Genomic DNA, 16647 nt, shown 5'->3' with positions numbered 1-16647 from the left:
GAATTTAGCGACATAGTTCACCGGAATTGTTTCAAATTTCGTATTTAGAGTTTGTAATGGGTGTTACAGTCTATGACAGAAAATGGGCCATGTAGGTCCATGTCTTCGTATAGCCTCCATACAACCGCACCTCCCGATATTCGGTATTTAGATGATTTTAGCGATATTATTCACCAGAATTGTTTCAAATTTGGTATTTGAAGTTCGCAATGGATACTACAGCTTATGACAAAAAATTGTCTGTGCGGGCCAACGTCGTCGTATAGCCCTCATATAACAGTTCCTCCCGATATTCGGTATTTTGATGAATTTAGCGACATAGTTCACCGGAATTGTTTCAAATTTCGTATTTAGAGTTTGTAATGGGTGTTACAGTCTATGACAGAAAATGGGCCATGTAGGTCCATGTCTTCGTATAGCCTCCATACAACCGCACCTCCCGATATTCGGTATTTAGATGATTTTAGCGATATTATTCACCAGAATTGTTTCAAATTTGGTATTTGAAGTTCGCAATGGATACTACAGCTTATGACAAAAAATTATCTGTGCAGGCCAACGTCGTCGTATAGCCCTCATATAACAGTTCCTCCCGATATTCGGTATTTTGATGAATTTAGCGACATAATTCACCGGAATTGTTTCAAATTTCGTATTTAGAGTTCGTAATGGGTATTACAGTCTATGACAGAAAATGAGCCATGTAGGTCAATGTCTTCGTATAGCCACCATGTGACTGTACCTCCCAATATTTGGAATTTTGGTGATTTTAGCTACATTATTAACCGGAATTGTTTCAAATTTCGTGTTTGAAGTACCTAATTAGTACTACAACCTATCACCGAAAATTGTCAATGCAGGACCACATCTTCGCAATACCCTCCATATAACAGTACCTCCTAAAATTCGGTATTTTGATGATTTTTGCGATATTATCCACCAGCCTAAGACAGAAAATTGTCTATGCAGGTCAACTTCTTTGTATAGCCCCCATATAACGTAACCTCCCGATATTCGATATTTTGATAATTTTATGGATTTTATTCACCAGAATTTTTTCAAATTTCGTATTTAGAGTTCGTAATAGAAACTACAGTCCATGACTGAAAGTTGTCCAGGTTCCAGATCCAGGTCTTTGTATAGGCCCTATATATTACTACTTCCCTATATTCAGTATTTTGACTATTTTAGGTGTAATAGTTTATTATTATTATTATTATTATTATTATTATTATTTAAAATATCGTATTTGAAGTTCCTAATAGGTATTACAGCCTGTTACAGAAAATTGCCTATGCAGAACCAGGTCTTCCACATATATCGGCACCTTCCTATATGCGGTATTTTCGTACTTGAATATCGTTATGGGCTATGAAAAAAGTTGCCTATGCAGGTCCACGTCTTCGTATTGTCCCGAATATAACGGTTATATTCGGTATTTTTAAGGTTTTAACAGAATATTCAACCGGTTTTTTTTAATTTTTTGAAAATTGCCAAATTCGTTCCAAATTGTAGAGGATATGCAAAGTTCGATCCGGCCGAACTTAGCTGCTTTTTTACTTGTTTTTTTTTTTTGTCGATTTGTTTGTCAAACAGTAATTGAATGGTCAACCAACTACCGATGACAACGACACCTTAACACAATGTCGTTCGCTATCGACCAAATGTCTAACTATGTACGGCATAACAACCGGAAAATTTTATGTCGGCTGCTAGAAAACTAGTTTTTGTTCGGATTGGCTTTGGAAAAATACCATAACATATGTTTTCGTTTTCTTTTTTGAAAAAAAAAAAGAAAAATAAAAAAAAATAAAAAAAAACACTAAACAATCATAAGCGATAAATAACTAGATTCAGGTGTAAATAATTAAAATCTCTTTTTATGAGGAGTTTATATATTGAATTCAAAATATGGAATTGAATATCCTAAAAAAATATTCTAAATTTATGACTATTTTCCTTCAAGTTTTTATGTTTATGGTTCTAGCAGTCCCTTAAAATATGCTTAAAATTCCAAAAAAAAATATATTTAAATGAAATTTAAAATTTTGAAATAAAAAATATTTATAAAAATTATTTATTTATGGGAGCAAAGGATATACCGGACCGAGATTCACCAAATCTTAAAATTCGCTTGAATATGAAAAAATCTATTCAATTTGGGCTGACATTTCATCTATGGTGAGCAATAACCGTAAAATCGGATAAAGATGTATATCGAACCTGTATAAAAATCTGATCTGATCTCGATAAAATTTGGCAGAGATATTTTCGGGCAGTATCTGATGTCCGGTATCAAATATCCTTGTTGTAGAGTGCATATTACGCATGTAAGGGACTAAAACCACCAAATCAGATAAAACATATATATGGAAAAACTATAGTTATATCTTAACCGATTTTCACCAACATTTGAAGTACTTGCTTCTGGGCTGAATTCCATCGGATGTGCCAAAATTGAGTCCATTTGGGCAGGTATTAGCCATTTGGTGCACAATAAACCTGAAATTCGATAAAGATATATAAGAAAGCTATATTCAAACCTGAACTGATCTTTTGCAAAATATGATAAACTTATTTTAGAGCTGTATCTAATATCTGGTACCAAAGATCATTGTTGTGGAATGCATATTACGCATGTGAGGGACCTTAACACCAAATTGGATGAAACATATATATGGGAGCTATAGCTATATCTGAACCGATTTTCAACAACATTTGAAGTACTTGCTTCTGGGTTGAATTCCGTTAGGCTGGTATTAGCCATTTGGTGCACAATAAACCCGAAATCGGAGAAGATATATAAGGAAGCTATATCAAAATCTGAACCGATCTTGACAAAATTTTAGACACTCGTTTCTGAGCTGTATCTGATATCTGCTACCAATCTGGTACCAAGCTATATATAAATCGAAACCGATCCCCACTAATTTTAATAGGGTTCCTCCTTGAGCCAAACAAATATTGTTTGGAAAAATTCATTTCAATCGGATTTTTTTTTCAATCCGGCGGTTTTGTGTCAGTAAGTCCCCCAGTATTTTTAGAAAATTTTCATTTTCTGCGTTTCTGATAGACTCTCAAGAGACATTTGATAACATTTCGTGACCACTGTAACTGTCAATGTTAAATTCAAATTTAAATTAACAGAGGTCGTTTTTTGCTCTTTCATTTCAAAACAACAGGGTAATCCACACAAAACTGGAAAATAATGTTAACAGGAATGTTAAAAAAGTGGGTGATTCATAACGAAAATTGTAACTATAACACGGAGGAGATTTAACAGATGGCGCTGTAAAACACAACTTCAAAACAATCCGTCATAAAATCGAAGATTTACTATATTTTGCAACACCTCGAAATATTTGTTGGATACCCTATAAAGTATTTTTCATATTCATATAAAATTCTGTTATTCTTCTATTACATTGACACAATGTCATCATCTGGTATTCTAGCATTCCAATGTCCCTTTTGTCCGAATATTGCATTGAAAGACACTTTTTAATGCGTGACCAATCTAGTGGTGTACGATACGACTCTAAGGCGATATCTGTATCACCTACGATTTTAGTGCGAATTGTGTGAAGAATTGGGTAGTATCTTCCAGTTCCTTTCACCGATTCATAGAGCTTCAAGACTCTTTCTACGGACTTTTGCCAACAGTTAAACTCTCCCGGCTTACCAGAAAACTCTCTCAAAGACCTATCTATGCCGATTTAACAGTGTCTTAGTACCATTCGGCCTCTCCGCCATTTGGTATTGAGGATTAGGCATAGCCCCTATACAATGGTTAATGCTGATCTTGGTATTTTGGAGCCGAGTCTTCCAATTTTCAACCAAATCACGTGTGATTTGACGTTTTTCTGTGTGATTAGATTTCACCTCGCAAAAAATATCCATTGTAGGTCCACTTTTTGGAATAGTCTCTATATAGCAGTACTCCCTGATTTTGGTATTTTGAAATGTTTGGTCCGAATCTCAAACCAATTAAACTCTAATTTAATTTTGTCGGTATATTATCTCGGCCCAAAAAATCAATATAAGTATGACACTATCTTTATGGATATATCCAAACTGTATTGATTTTGAGAACTGCCTATAAGTCAAGTTCTCAGAAAACTTGGCTAAACTTAACGTCTTTTTTACTTGTTTTCAACTTTCCAACATCCATTATATGAAGGGTTCGTATAACCAAATAAAACGAACCGTCGTTTGGATTACAAGTTTTGCAATGTTTTATTCAATAATTGGCAGACGTCTTTACTTTACACAGTTCACACTCCATTTAGTCCACAGCTTTACTTGTTTCCTAATCGAAGTTTACAATTCTCGATCCAATACTAAACTAACCGACTCACTCGTATTTATAGTTCCTTATTCATATGTGGAAGTTGCGAGAAGCACAATCCAGATTATTATTCGATATTACAACGAAATGGCAACTTCGTCCATTCGTCGAAACCAATATACATATACAAACGAGAGCATGTAAACAACAAAGGGGACAGATCATACCAAATATAGGGGGGCTATACCGTTATATGGGGGCTATACGAAGACATTCACATGTACAGACAATTTTCTGCCATAGGCTGTAGTATCCATTACGAACTTCAAATACCAAATTTGAAATAATTCTGGTAAAAAATGTCGCTAAAATCATTAAAGTACCGAATATCGGAGGTATCGTTATATGGGGGCTATATGAAGATGTGGACCTGCACAAACAATTTTCTGTCATAGGCTGTAGCATCTGTTACGAACTTCAAATACCAAATTTGAAACAATTCCGATGAATAATGTCGCTGAAATCATCAAAATACCGAATATCGGGGGTACTGTTATATTGGGGCTATACGAAGACGTGGGCCTGCACAGACAATTTTCTATCATAGGCTGAAGCATCCGTTACGAACTTCAAACACCAAATTTGAAACAATTCCGGTGAATAATGTCGCTAAAATCATCAAAGTACCGAATATCGTGAGGTACCGATATATGGGGGCTATATGAAGACGTAGACTTGCACAGACAATTTTCTGTCTTAGGCTGTAATATTCATTACGAACTTCAAACACCAAATTTGAAACATTTCCGGTGAATAATGTCGCAAAAATCACCAAAATACCGAATATCGAGTGGTACCGTTATATGGGGGATATTCGAAGACGTGGACCTGCACAGACAATTTTTTGTCATAGGCTGTAGCAATCGTTACGAACTTAAAATACGAAATTTGAAAAAATTCCGGTGAATAATGTCGCTAAAATCATCAAAATACCGAATATCGGGGGGTACTTTTATATGGGGGCTATATGAAGACGTGGACTTGCACAGACAATTTTGTGTCATAGGCTGTAGTATCCATTTCGAACATCAAATACCAAATTTCAAACAATTCCGGTGAATAATGTCGCTAAAATCACCAAAATACCGAAAAAAGGGAGGTACCATTATATGGGGGCTATACCAAAACGTGGACCTACATCACCCATTTTCAATACCAAAAGTCCAGCAGACATAATACACATTTGAGTAAAATTTTATCAACCTACTTCATTTCGTTCGGAAGCTAGAGTGATTTCCACAGACGGATAGATGGACGGACATCGCTAAATCGACATAGAATTTTTTGCTGATCAAGAATATATATACTTTGTGAGGTCTAAAATGTATTTTTCGAGTTGTTACAAATGGAATGACAAACTTAATATACCCTCCACACTATGGTGGAGGGTATAAAAATGTGATATATAATATAAAAGGTCCCGTCCGATGTTTCACCTTTTGAACATTTTGAACCTTTTTTTCGGAACTGACTACAATTTGATATTTGGGGTTCTAAAATAAATATAATAAAAAAAAAATAAAAATAAAATTATAAAATAAAAAATTAAATGTTTTTTATTTAATATTTTTATAGAACTCGAATCCACCATTTAAGTTCGTCATCTAGAATAACTCCCAGACATTTAATCCTATTGAAAACACGGCTTGTCTTATTCAGAAATACTGGTGCAATGAAACTTCCAACCGTTTTTAGAGATTAACTAGCAATTGTTTCAAGTCTTTACAATTTAGAAATACCATTAGAGAAGTATAAAATAAATTGGCATACCCACCTACATACATACATGTGATGAAATTCCGTTTCGCCAGGTGTCCCATCATTAAGAACTCTTCAAAGACACAAACAAACATGATTAAATGTTTTATCTTTATATGGCCTACGGGTATTATTATTTTCTTTACAATATTCCGGTATTTTAGTCCGCATTGAACGCAATAAATCGTGCCATTTTTCCCCAACGTCATTCTCCAACAATAACTGCCAACCCAGATTATACGATTTTTTGTTCTGAAAATGTTGGTATTTTTTCAAAGATAAGAAAAGTCAATTTTTTGATGAGTTCCAATTTCTGCGAAAAGTGTTCAGTCCGATATAGGTAGGTACCTATACCGAAGTAATCAGTCTATTTGATTCATTTAATAGAGCAAAAAATGCCCAAACTTTATTAGTAGGCAACAAACCAACAGTTAACAAGTATTGCTATGTTAGTAGCATTCCAACGCCCAACCACCTACACATATGGAGAGAGAGAGAGGGAAAGAGAGCACCATATTATTTTGTTGTTCCCCCTATATTATAGGGCCTATAACATTGGAATGTTATTTAATAGAAGTTACTGCTCTCCCTCTCACGCAGTTAATGCTCAAATAGAGTGTCATCAACTGTTTGCAATTAAAAAATCACCGAAATTTGAACAACATGATGCATATTAATAGATAACAAGTAAAAAAACATTAAGTTCGGCCGGGCCAAACTTTTAATACCCTCCACATTGGGGTAAAAGAAACATTAGAAGAAATGTGGCAAAAACCATTAAAATGCCGATTATGGGGAGGTACCGTTATATGGGGGCTATACCAAAACGTGGACCTATAATTACAATGTTTCGCCACCGGAGCTGGAACCCATTATGACCCACAAATACCAATTTTTAGACAAATCAGTGAAAAAATGTGGCAAAAACCATCAAAATACCGAATATTGGGAGGTACCGTTATATGGGGGCTATATCAAATCATGGACCCATGCATGCAATGTTTCGCCACCGAAGCCGGAACCAATTATGACCAACAAATACCAATTTTCGAACAAATCCCTGAAAAAATGTGGCAAAAATCATAAAATTACAGAATATCGGGAGGTACCGTTATATGGGGGCTATACCAAAACGTAGACCTATAATTACAATGTTTCGCCACCGGAGCTGGAACCCATTATGACCAACAAATACCGATTTTCAGACAAATCCGTGAAAAAATGTGGTAAAAAAACTAAAATACTAAATATCGGGAGGTACCTTTATATGGGGGCTATACCACAACGTGGACCTATACATGCAATGTTTTGCCACACGCTCAGGGACCCGCTATGACCTACAAATACCAATTTTAAGACAAATCCGTGAAAAAATGTGGCATAAATCATCAAAATACCGAATATCGGGAGGTACCGTTATATGGGGACTATACCAGAACGTGGACCGATATATCTCATTTTCAATACCAACCATCCTAGACACAATGCAAATAGCTCTGCTAAATTTTGGAGCTCTACGTCAAATAATGTGGGCTGTATCGTGATTTCAACAGACAGACAGACGGACATCGTTAAATCGACTTAGAATTTTATGCTGATTATGAATATATATACTTTATGGGGTCTAAAACGAATATTTAGGGATGTTACAAACGGAATGACAAAGTTAATATACCCTCCTTTCCAAGGTGGAGGGTATAATAATGAAAAATAATTAAAGTAAGTTAAATTTAAAGTGCAATAGTTCGCAAAAAATTAAATAATATAATTTTTTCTTCATTTTGTTACCAGAATTTCAAATAAATAAGCTATTGATAATGTTGGAAAAAAGCCAACGAAATGTCGAACAAAAAATTAAATAAAATCTTATTTTCATTTTAAAATAATCCGACCAAAAAAGCCCGATAAAAACCAGTGATGTTATTCAATTCAACATAATTTTGGTTAAGAATCAAAGTAGGCAGGGCGGATTATATGTTACTTTTTACATTTATTTATGCAAAAGGTGTTTAAAAATATACTTGAGCAATATAATTTTAATTTTTAGTATCAGCATATAGTTCTGGTCACATTTTTACACTATTCCTGTTTAATTCCAAAATTAATATTTAATTATAATATATATGATATATATTAAATAAAGAATGATTTTTAGAGAGTTATTGGAAAATTTCTCATACAATTCAGAAAAGTTAATGAAATCTTTATTTGAAAAATAATTTAATATTTCATAATTTTTTCATACAAATGATAACGACCGCAAATTCTTCTTTAAATAGTCCATCAGTTTAGTCCAATTTTGCCATAGTCTTTTCAATTTTTCGTCCGTATCTCACGAACAAATGATTTTATGGTGTTTTTCGATAAGTCAACTAAAGCGGGCTTGTCTGTATAGACATGAGCTTTAACATAGCACCATAAAATTCGATCCCACGATCTAGCCGGCCAAGTGAGCGGTCTCGAACATGAAATAAGATGTTCATCGAACTCACCGCCATACTCTCCGCCATTTGGAAATAAATTGCAAATTTTCCAAAAAAAAAAAAAAAAAAAACCGTTGAAAAATATTGCTTAAATCATTAATATACCGAATATAGGGAGTTACCCACATATTGGAGCCTATACGAATACGTGCACCTGTATAGACAATTTTCTGTTACAGATGCAAAATACCCATTAGGAACTTCAAATACGAGTCTTGATACAACTCCGATTGATAATCTCGGTAAAATCATCAAAATACCGAATATGTTTCTATACAGGATGAGATAAAACAACTGCAACAAAGTCAAACGCCATAATTTTTACATTTTTTTAAATCTTATTGAACGAAAGCAAAAAATGTCAGAAATAGCATCAAATTTTACAATAAGTATATATTTGTTCGAATTGGTCACCTTTGACTTGGGGTGATCGACACTTGGGTATTTTTTAGTGCCAACATTGGTCCAACGGATTGGTATCCGCAGATTTTTTGTGGTCATTGTGCGCTAGAAATGCAGCGAGAAATCTCATTTTGTAACTATTCTTGGGTGGCGCGTGCTTAGTGCTATGGTGCTGAGTTCTGTCGGAATATCCAAGGTCGGCGGCCAAAATGTTTGCGTGCCGAGGGCTTTAATAAGCCCTCCAAAATATTTTCTCATTTATTCTGATGCTACGGACGATTAATACGAGTGGAGAGCAACAATCGGCTGTTATGGCAGCCCACACCATCACCATGGCCGGCGCTTGACTTCTGATGGCCAACCGAAGGTGCACATTTTCAGCTGATCTCTTTGGCAAGTAAACACGATAATTTTGTTTGTTTACAAACTGCTGGACAACGAATGTTTTCTCATCGGAGAAAACCGAATTCAGCAGTTCACCACTTTCGAAGCAACTCTTTAGCTCTTTTGAGTCTATTTTCTTTCTGTTGCAGTGTAAGTTCTTGCACTTTTTGGAATTCCAAATGGCTTTATCCCGAGCTCAGTTTTCATTATTTGCCGAATGGAATATTGCGATGTGTTCAGCTCTCGAGCCATTTTTCAGCCACTGCGACGCGGGTTTCGATCAAGTCGCTTCTTTACTTTTCGAACCATTTCTGCTGATGTTGCTGTTTTCTTCCGTCCACTTTCTTGACGTCGGGCTATGCTACCAGTATCACGGTAACGAGCGAAGGTATGAGACACAAAAGATTTATTCACATTTAAATGGTGAAGTGCTCTAACGATAGCCACTTGTGGTTTTCCAGCCAAATATAAAGGAATCACACTGTCACGCTTGAATTCCATCATGAATAACTTTTTTTTCTGGAATATTCTCGCCAAAACGCTTTCGTACGCTTGTAAACAATATAATGAGCTGTCACTGGAATAATTTTAACAGCTGTCAGACTAGTGACTTTTTCATCCCTCCCTGCAAAAGAAAGTAGTACCTATTATGAACCTCAAATTTCAATTTTCTGTCATAGGATGTAGTACCCAGTTGATATTCAAGTTCCAAATTTGAAACATGTTCGGTGAAAAGAATGACACAAAACACCGAATATCTGTAGAAACAGTCGGACCGCAATCTGGAAATTGTTGGAAATTCAAGCTCTTGGACCAAGCAAGAATATTGATGATGTAGCGCAAAATATTGAAGAAAATCCAGGATTGTGTTGTAGTTTTTCTTTTGAATCGGGCATTCCAAAAAGTCATTATCAGGCATGTCACAGAATGTAAAATCGTTCAAGAGTGAAAACGAAAACTGTTTTAGCTTCTCTAAAAAACGGAAAACGCAAAAATTTTGCGTTTTGATATCACTTTCAAAAAGCGGGGTGAAATTGAAATGTTTAGTGATTTTAACGTAAAAAATAAACAGAAGACACATACATTTAACGGAAAATATTGTATTAACCAAATTCTCTTAGAATGAACATGTTTTTGGAATTTATTTTACAAAAAATTTTTCTAATCCATGATGAAAAAAGGACTTGCGAGGAACTGGTGGTGGTGATATCAATCAATATGTTTTCAGTGAACACGAGAACAGTTTAATCAGAATTTGCGGATTGTATAAAAGTGTCGATGGAGTTGGTGGTGCAGTAAGCTTTGCGGATTTTGTAAGTGAATTAGACCTCAGTTGTTCTGAAAAAGAAAACTTTGATTCGTCATCATCTACACATATTCCAAGAACTCGAAAATCAAGTCAATTAGTTTTAAGTGAATCTGAAAACGAAGAGCTTAATTTTTCACCCTCAACTTCAAAGCAGACCACTTCGATTTTAAATAAAAAAGATAGACCAAGATAATGCATTCCAGCTGCTTTTAAAAATGTTTCTACATTGGCAATTGATCCAAGAACACCAACATTGGAAGAAAACCGTTCGCGAACACCTATTCAAAAACGACTTAGAAATAAAAGCTTATCGTGTTCTCCGCCATCTACACCAATAAGACAAGTGTCGGGCAGCCTAACAAAAGCAAAACCCACGCCTGCAGTAAAAAGACCCGGGGCAAGAACTCCCTCAAAGCAAGATCTAAATGCGCTTTTAGTTGAGGAAAATTCTCATTTACAAAACTTGGAAAAAATTTGTAAAATTCTAGAAGATAACAGTAAGGAAATGAAAAAACAAACTGAAAAGTTGGACAGACTTTGTAACATCCTGGAAAAAAGTATGTGGAAGAGCAGTTACATAATATTGAAATGCAAAAGAGAATGCGTGAACGGAACGAAATGAAACTCAAAATAGTTGAACTTGAAACTCTTAAATAAGCTGTAGAACAGGAAAAAGCAAATACGACTCGTTCTTAACTTTACATTATTTTACACAATGGACTAAAAATGGTGGATCCTTACTCTGCATTTGAGTGAGATAAAGGATCTGATGCGTTCCTCAATGTCCGAATTTTTTCAGTAGACCGCTGATTTGTTCATTACATCATCATTTACAGCAAGTATTGAAGCCCCTGGCATTTTTACTTTTGGTGTTTATATTATAAAAAACAATTCAAACTCCTTTTTTAATTGTCAATAATTTGTTTACGATTTTTTTTTTCATGGAGTTACCATATTTTTATTTCAAAAATGTGAAATGATTTTTTTTCCGGATTAGTCAAAACGTTCGAGTGCTGAAGAAGCAAAAGCAAATCGTAACGATTTGGATAAGGTGAAATAAATCGATTTCGTAAAACTTCTGTGACATGCCTGTATATTGTATTTTGCATAAAAGCTTTCTGTTTTTTTATTTTATCCGCACTATGTTGCATGAAAGTCAATGCCATCGAAAACTCATCGTGACTGTTTGGAGTGTTTTTAAGGCGGTGGGGACATTGCACCTATTTATTTTTGCGGTATCAAAAGATGATGAATGTTTTTTAATGGTCGGAACTGAATGCTATTTGTCTGGAAAACGTTTGTTTTCAACAAGATGGCGCTACATGCCATACAAACCATGCTCTTTGCGGAAAAGTTTTGGAACCATGTTCCATGAACCTATTAATAAACACCTTGAGAATTCTTTATATAAATCCAGAATTCTTTATACAAATCCAGAATTCTTTATATAAATCGTAAGGCTATCGAGGGCATATAGCAGCAACTTTACGATTTGATTATGTAACATGTGACAAAATATAATTGTTATGGATATTGCAGATACTGTTTTTCATTATTCCTCTTTTCCGGCAATTTCTTTAAAAAAAATTTAATTTTTCTTTGAATAAACCTACAATCTGTAAAAAACGCCAAATTGGCAACACTTTTACATTAATGTTAAATGGGTGGAAACATCTGTTGAATGATGTGCCCGCTAACATTTTTGAGAGAGTTACTAAAAGAGTAACAGAGAGGGAGGGAGAGAGAGCACAGAGTGGAGAATACCCTCATTTGTTTACTTCGTAGATTTTTGTTAGCTGATCGATGAAATAGAGATTTTTTCCTACGAAGATGGTTCAAGAAATAGTACCAAACGACGAGTGGAATTTGTGAGATCGAACTGCGAGCAAAAAAGCGAGACACGGGCGCGTTTTGTGTCGATCCAAGTGATTGCTCTGCTAAAGAATTTATCAGTGAAATATAATTAAAGTACATAAATGAATTAAATATTGAAATAAATCAAAAGGAATGGAAAACAGAAAAACAAATTACAATTTGTCAAATAAATGTCAACGGCAAAATTGGGAGACTGACATAATGTGTGAGAGTGGCAAAGGCAGTAGTTGTTGTTTTCATGGTGTTGCCTGCCAAAGAGATTCAAGTGTGAATAAATAATAATAACAACAACAGCAGCAAAACACCCAACTCAAGTGTTGAAACGAAAAGAGCGAGCATAGCTGTCCCAACCCCATAAAAAAATAGAAAAAATGTTTTTGTTGGTGGCGCGATATAAAAAAGTGAATTAAAATCAAGTAAATTTTTTAATATTAAAAGAAGTAATAATTTTCCAAACCCCCAACACACTCACACATACTTACGCATTATTTATCAGCAGTGAACAAAGAAAGCCAAAAGCACAGTGTAAATATTATTAATAAAATTAAAAAAAAGAAGAAAATAAACAAAAGTCCAATTTTGTTTTTTTTTTTTCACTTCTTTTCATTTTGCATTTAATTCTGTTGTTATGTGAGATTACAAAGCTGCTTCGGAGCTAATGACATGCAGCAATAAAAAAACAAAAACAACGAAAAAGAAGAAGAAAACAACAACAAGTGTTAAGAAGTCCAACTGTTGACGGAACAACTCTAGTTTAGTAAAAACTCTTAGATTTTTTCGAAATTTTTTCCAGAGGTAGGTATTTTTACCCTGATCCCGGGAAACTATTTTTTTCTTGGGGGACGGACCCGGGACCCCAGATTTTTGACCCAAAAGTCCGGGATCAAGACCCCGCCTGGACCCGGATCCACTTACCCGATATAGACAATATGGGTATCGATTGAAAGCTTATGGAAATACCTATCCAACAAGTGGTCACATGAAGGGGTAAGTTTTCATGGTTCGGAAGTTATAGTCAAATTATCGATTTTTTGGACCCGGATTTTTTATGAAACCCCCAAAAAGTCAAAAAAGGGCCCATTATGGGGGTCAACAAAATTGTTTCCAAATTATAGCTGACACTCTTACCTTTCCAAAATGCTACAATTTGTGCTAATACCTTTTTCGGTTCCAGAGATATGGGTCTTTCCATCCGCATAACCCGATTCTAACCAGTTCATTAAAATTATGTTTTTAATAAAAAAAAGTGTTTATTTCGCGTAGCAGTCGTCGGAATAACAAAAGTTTTCTAAATTTGGCACTTTTTGTAAATAGCCGGCCTTCGGCCGGGGCTTGAGATTTTCACCTATGGGTATGTCCGACCCCGGCTAACGCGAACAAAAGGTTCATAATTTCGGCACTCTTTGTAAATAGCCGGCCTTCGGCCGGGGCTTGAGATTTTCTCCTCTGGGTATGTCCTACACCGGCTAACGCGAACCAAAGTTTTCTAAATTGGATACCTTTTGTAAGTAGCCGGCCTTCGGCCGGGGCTTGAGATTTTCTCCTCTGGGTATGTCCTAAACCGGCTAACGCGAACCAAAGTTTTCTAAATTTGACACTTTTTGTATATAGCCGGCCTTCGGCCGGAGCTTGAGATTTTCTCCTCTGGGTATGTCCCACACCGGCTAACGCGAACCAAAGTTTTCTAAATTTGACACTTTTTGTAAATAGCCGGCCTTCGGCCGGGGCTTGAGATTTTCTTCTCTGGGTATGTCCCACACCGACTAACGCGAACCAAAGTTTTCTAAATTGGATACCTTTTGTAAGTAGCCGGCCTTCGGCCGGGGCTTGAGATTTTCTCCTCTGGGTATGTCCTACACCGGCTAACGCGAACCAAAGATTTCTGAATTTCATTCTTACGCAAAATATACCTTTTTTATTGAAAACATAGTTTTAATGAACTGGTTAGAATCGGGTTATGCGGATGGAAAGACCCATATCTCTGGACTCAGTAAAGGTATTAGCACAAATTGAACCTTTTTGGAAAGGTAGAAGTGTCAGCTATAATTTGGCATCAATTTTGTTGTCCCCCATAATGGACCCTTTTTTGACTTTTTGGGGGTTTTATAAAAAATCCGGGTCCAAAAAATCGATAATTTGACTATAACTTCCGAACCGTAAGATCTTACCCCATCATGTGACCACTTGTTGGATAGGTATTTTCATAAGCTTTCCAACGATACCCATATTGTCTATATCGGGTAAGTGGATCCGGGTCTAGTAGGGGTCTCGAACCCGGACTTTCGGGTCAAAAATCTGGGGTCCCAGGTCCGTCCCCCAAGAAAAAAATAGTTTCCCGGGATCATGGTTAAAATACCTACCACTGAAAAAATTTTCGAAAAAATTGAAGAGTTTTTACTAAACTAGAGTTAAGCCCGTTTTTACTACTGTTTCCGGGTTTCTATATATACCATAAACGATTTCATTTTGTTAATCATATGTATAGATAATAATCAAAAATTGTTTTTGCCCATTATTTATTATATCACATAAAGCTTCACCTCCTAATATTTGGTATTTCGGTGATTATATTCACATTTGTAAACAGAAATTGCAAACGTTTGGCACTGGCAAAAATAAAAGAGTTTTTTTATTTTTAAAGGTTTTCTTTACATCATAGTGGAGGTTTTTAAACATTCAATATATGCCAAGGTATATTAAATTTGCCATTCCATTTTAAGATCCCAAATATCCCTCGGAGACCTCACACTATATATTCAGAGAATAAAAATACTAAATCAATGTAATGATTGTCTGTTTGTTTGTTAAAATCAAGGTACAGTCCATATTTTTAGTGTAGATACCATAAACAAACTTTGTGCTAGCAAAAACTGATTTTGAAACATGACTCATTAAGAAAGGTTAATTAATTTCAAAGAAACTAGAAAAATGCAATTCTGTGCTGGAGTCTTATAGTGTCAAATAGACTTTTTTTAAAAACAAATTCTTATATTGGGGAAAACCTGCGAAACAAGAATGCTTTTAGTGTTATTCCACCAGATCATGATAGAAGAATACAGGTAGATGCATCAACGCTTGGAAACATTGATATGTCAAAAAATTTTAAATGTCTTTTCAAATATAAGTGATGTTTTCTTATACGACATCATTCGGAGGTTATTATAATACGCGTTTTTCAACAATTTTTACAAATTTAAATAATTTTTCATTCAACATTTTCAATTCCAAATTCTTCTACCATGCACCAGATTGTATCTAAAGTAGTAGGACAATACAGATTTATTCCAAAATTGTACAATGGGCTGCCCATTAACCATGGTAGAAGAATATAGGTAGACGCGTCGACACAGCTGCTGGGACAATGAACTGTCAAACCAATTTTGGAATTGAAAATGTTGAATGATTTTGACCCAAAAGTCCGGGATCAAGACCCCGGATCCACTTACCCGATATAGACAATATGGGTATCGATTGAAAGCTTATGGAAATACCTATCCAACAAGTGGTCACATGAAGGGGTAAGTTTTCATGGTTCGGAAGTTATAGTCAAATTATCGATTTTTTGGACCCGGATTTTTTATGAAACCCCCAAAAAGTCAAAAAAGGGCCCATTATGGGGGTCAACAAAATTGTTTCCAAATTATAGCTGACACTCTTACCTTTCCAAAATGCTACAATTTGTGCTAATACCTTTTTCGGTTCCAGAGATATGGGTCTTTCCATCCGCATAACCCGATTCTAACCAGTTCATTAAAATTATGTTTTTAATAAAAAAAAGTGTTTATTTCGCGTAGCAGTCGTCGGAATAACAAAAGTTTTCTAAATTTGGCACTTTTTGTAAATAGCCGGCCTTCGGCCGGGGCTTGAGATTTTCACCTATGGGTATGTCCGACCCCGGCTAACGCGAACAAAAGGTTCATAATTTCGGCACTCTTTGTAAATAGCCGGCCTTCGGCCGGGGCTTGAGATTTTCTCCTCTGGGTATGTCCTACACCGGCTAACGCGAACCAAAGTTTTCTAAATTGGATACCTTTTGTAAGTAGCCGGCCTTCGGCCGGGGCTTGAGATTTTCTCCTCTGGGTATGTCC

General features: G+C 35.4%; 1 protein-coding gene across 2 annotated transcripts in view; it reads left to right on the top strand.

Moving 5' to 3' along the window:
• Positions 1-12511: 12511 nt before the first annotated feature.
• LOC131801970 (protein peste-like) overlaps positions 12512-16647 on the top strand; it is a 54851-nt gene continuing 50715 nt past the window's right edge. The window contains exon 1 of one of the 2 annotated variants that reach the window (XM_059121152.1): positions 12512-12975. The gene's annotated coding sequence lies outside the window, so the exon portion shown is untranslated. Of the gene's footprint in view, positions 13085-16647 lie in introns of both variants that reach the window. The other variant, XM_059121151.1, reaches the window with a different exon arrangement.

The sequence above is a fragment of the Musca domestica genome, unplaced genomic scaffold (assembly GCF_030504385.1).
Source record: "Musca domestica strain aabys unplaced genomic scaffold, Musca_domestica.polishedcontigs.V.1.1 19, whole genome shotgun sequence".
Taxonomy (NCBI): Eukaryota; Metazoa; Arthropoda; class Insecta; order Diptera; family Muscidae; genus Musca; species Musca domestica.
The sequence above is the reverse complement of the archived record's forward strand: the minus strand, read 5'-3'. Positions and strand labels throughout refer to the sequence as shown.